Source organism: Cyanistes caeruleus, chromosome 4 (assembly GCF_971803275.1).
Source record: "Cyanistes caeruleus chromosome 4, bCyaCae1.hap1.1, whole genome shotgun sequence".
NCBI classification, from domain to species: domain Eukaryota; kingdom Metazoa; phylum Chordata; class Aves; order Passeriformes; family Paridae; genus Cyanistes; species Cyanistes caeruleus.
This window is the reverse complement of record NC_141704.1, coordinates 40293752-40297939: the sequence shown is the minus strand read 5'-3', so window position 1 is coordinate 40297939 and position 4188 is coordinate 40293752. Positions and strand designations below refer to the sequence as shown.

The 4188-nt window shown below is 37.1% G+C and overlaps 1 long non-coding RNA gene across 1 annotated transcript; it reads right to left on the bottom strand.

The window, feature by feature from the left end:
- Positions 1-374: 374 nt before the first annotated feature.
- LOC111937303 (uncharacterized) lies at positions 375-3773 on the bottom strand. Its single transcript, XR_002868551.2, has 3 exons — positions 3439-3773; positions 2023-2137; positions 375-482 (listed from the first exon to the last, which is right to left on the bottom strand). It is a non-coding gene; the product is annotated as an uncharacterized LOC111937303 (long non-coding RNA).
- Between the last annotated feature and the right edge of the window lie 415 nt (positions 3774-4188).

Genomic DNA, 4188 nt, shown 5'->3' with positions numbered 1-4188 from the left:
AGCAGTCTGGAGAAATGGGCCAGCAGGATTCCCATGAAGTTCAACAAGGGCAAGTGAAAAGTCCTGCACCTTAGGGTAGAAGGAGGAATAACCCCAGGCACCAGTGCAGATTGAGGCCAAGGAGATAGAAGGCAGCTCTACAGGGAAGGCATTTGGTGTCCTCGTGGGCAACAAGCAAACCAAGAGCCAGCAGTGTACGCCCTTGCAGAAAAGAATGTCAAAAGTACCTTGGACTGCATCAGAATAAGTGTTGTCATCAGGTCAAGGGAGATGATCCCTCTGCTCAGCGCTGGTAAGCCCATGAGTGGCTGGGTCTAGCACTGGGTTTCCCAGCACAAGAAATATATGGACTTACCAGAGTGAATCTGGTGCATCTTGCATGAAGATGAGTAAGGCATTGCAGCACCTGACAACCAAGACTGCTGGGAGTGGTCAGCCTGGGGAAGAGAAGGTTCAGGAGGATCTTATCCATGTGCACAGACCTGGGGGGAGGGAAAGAAGAGGCAGTCACCACTTCTCTCAGATGTGCCCTCTGAAAAGGCCAATTGGCACAGATGAAAACACATGAAATTCTATCCAAAGACAAGAAAACACTTTTGTTTTGTCCTGTGCAGGTGGTCAATCACTGGATCACGTGGCTCAGAGAGGCTATGGAGCCTCCAGCCTTGGAGGTACAGAAAACTGGAGTGGTCCTGGGAAACCTGCTGTGGACTGGGGGACTGACAAGATGATCTCCAGAAGTCTTTTCCAATCTCAGTCCTTCTGTGATTCTCTGATTCCGTATGTCAAACCATCTAGCTTGAGTTATTGTCAACATTGTTTCAAATTCTTTGAAAAATGTCTTCTAGCATTATGATAGACATGGGAGGATGTTTAAAACAAGAAAAATATTCTGGCAACAACCTTAATTTTCTTGCTTTTACTAACTGGTATTTTGTTGGTTTTTTGCTTTTCTCTATAATTTCCAGCTTGTGAGAAAAACTACAATACAGTGCATGTAGAGTACAGAAATTTACTATGGTTTCTTTTGACTCTGGCGTGCCTACAGAAATACTAGAAAAAGTGATTTAAAGGGATCTATTAGGACTAGATATTTCTGGTTTAAATGCTAAAATATAGACATATCTTTAGTTAAAGTTATTTATGGTTTCTTGTTTTGCAGGAAGGAATTCTTCAATCTGTTCTAGAAATATTTTGGATACATAAAACACTGATGCAAACCATGTAAGAGCTTATTTTGTCAATGTATAGTGAATTCAAAGATAGCATTGAAAAATGAAGGCTATTCATGTTTGTGTACAAATGTGAATTTGATTCATTACAAAAGCTAAGAAACCAAATAATACTTTCAATTTAATGCCTATAAATATTAATAAACATTTAAGATTACATTTTGCAGCACAACAAAGTTGCATCCAGGCTAGTGATGAAAAGTTCACTTTTCATTTAAAAGAACTACTGAGAAAAGTTAAAATGTAACTCAGACATAAAAAAAATAAAAATACTGGAGAATATATGATGTACTTGAAAGGTTAGTTTATGGCATAAGCAAACTACAGACACCTGCAAGATACCAACAAGCTTATAATTTGTGGAATCATATAACATAAACAAATAAGACAATTAGCAACATTTTTTGTTTTGCATATACAAAGAAACTTGTCATTAATTATCAATTACTAAGTCTTGCAATCAATGACAGCAAACATACAATAATACTGCTGTGAAATAATCAAAGCAAGTTTCTGCCATAGACCAAGAAGATCTTTCATGCATTCCTAAAATGCATTGAAACAGCAACTTCTTCACAGGAACAATAACATGCGTGCACTACAAATAAATTTACTCTAATATTTACTAATATTATTCTAAATTTCTTCTTGGCAAGATGCTGTGGAACAAAAGAATCTAGAAGAGATGTGAAACCATTCAGAAGTGAAACACAATTTTTCATGCTTTAGTTAAGTTTATTTATGTAGTTAAAATGCCACAATATGAATCATTGGTTTATAAGACACCTACTTTGATGGGTAAACAGCAGCTGAAGTCCCAACTGCTTCCAAAGTTAATCAGACTTTGAGTAGAGATTTTCCAATGGGTCTTTTCTCCTATTATCATAATTTATTTTCATGTATTTCTGTAAGAATATGCAAAATACAGAGAGGATATTAAGCTATAATATTTTTCAGGAAGTAATTTCTTTATAGTTCACTGACTTGAAAAAAAACCATATTCTAACTAAAAGCAAGTTAAAACATTTTATATATTATTTATATTTATACATATATATTATTTATCTAACATTTTAGTTAGCTATCCCATTTTTAATGCAGGAATTTGTGTTTTACTCAGCCATACCAGTGTACAGTAAAACTTGCTTTTCAGAAAGCCATGCAATGTTTTCTAATAATTTTTAACAGCTCTCAAAAATGAACAGACTAGTGCCAGAGAGAGTATCTCAGCACCTCAGTAAGTATATATACAGATGTAAAATGCACTTTATTTATGCTGTGGTGGCATGCATGATAAAGACATATTTTCAATGGAAATGCACTGACAGACTAACAGGAGTTAGAGGGCAGAACGTAATTACCATAGCCCCAAACACACATTGGTGTATCCTGCTCCATTAGTGATATCATATGAATGCTGTACTTTTCTTTCTACCAAACTACCTCTAAAGAATACATAAACTATTTAATTTTACTTCAAAACAATTTAATCTGAAAATTAAATCTATATACACTACCTAATGCAGAGTCATAGACAACAAACTGAGGAACTATCTAGGTAGCCAGTCCTTTTTCCTGCAGTTCTTTGTTCCAAATTCATTGGTTTAGAGACTTTGATGGTTGTAGATCATCTGTGGGAACTAAGGACCTGAGTCTGCAGCACTACAACTACAGTGTTGTTTTGTGGTTGTCTGAATCATAAATTATACCTGGAGGTGTCACAGTTTCCTTTTAGAGCAAAAAGAGCACCATAACATCAAAAGTATCAAGACTTTGATGATTCTTCCCTTTCTTTCCCTCTTTGCTGCTTGTTTAGAAAAACTTACTGTCTTGTATCTTAGCTCTAGGAGCCTGCAAGAACTCAGATGATGAATAATTACACAGGGTTGTGTGGGGGAGGTGGTTCGGACTTGGTTGCCATATATGCTATGAAAATATCCTAAATTCACCAAAACATTGAGGTAGAATTGTCCAGTCCTTTTTCTTACACAAGGAGAGAAAAATATAGAAGCAATGTCTGAAGTTTGGTATTACTACAACACAAAATATGAAGCATACCTAAGGTCATTATGCACAAAGGAAAATCTCACATCTCCTGTGCAAAGGAGACTGAAATTAGAAGTTTAAAACAAACCAGCACCCTCTCAGTTGTGCTCTTGCAAGAACACAATTTTCTTCAGCTTTGCTATTCTGTTCAGCAACTTACAGTAGCTTTCCAGGTTTCTACCAACTCCACACAGTTCCTTCTGGGTATCCTGCTTTCTTTTTTTCTAGGTCTTAACTTTGGAAGTCTTCCTTCATAAAGGAGCAAAACTTCCTCCTCTCAGGAGCAAAACTTCTGTTTATCTTCATGCTTCATGCTCCCATTCTGTCTTTGGCTGCTTGCCCTATGCTGTTGTTCAAGGCCTTCTCTGCACTTATGCTGTGTTCAGCCTACCTCAGGAGAAGAACAAACTCCACTTCCCTGTTCCTTCCTAGAAGAGGTGGCACCAAAAAGCACAATCCCAGCCAGCTCTGGCAGCCTTTCTCTCCGCTGCTCAGCCGCAGTCTTGTTACAAAACACACAGTTTGCATTTATGTAACGCAGGGTTATGTCAGTTGTCACACACAGGCTGGAAGATTGTCACGGTGGGATCTAGTTTCAGACAGCCTGAAAATAAGAAGGGAGAGCACAGAAAGTAGATTCCAACTGATATTGCTAAAGATTAATATAAAATGTTTGCACAGACAAAAAGAAATACAGACAAAAAGAAGCACAGTCAAAAAGTCCAAGGTGCAAAATGAATGAGACATAGGGATCAGTTGTGACTCAGAGACGAAGCCTTGTTTCTGAGGCAGGACAGAGAACTATTATCTTGATTTGATCATGTGCTTTATGTTCTCATTTTTTGTTTGTTTTTTTTTTTTTTTGTTTTTTTTTTTTTACTTTAAAAGTCAGTTGTAGTCAGCCGATTGG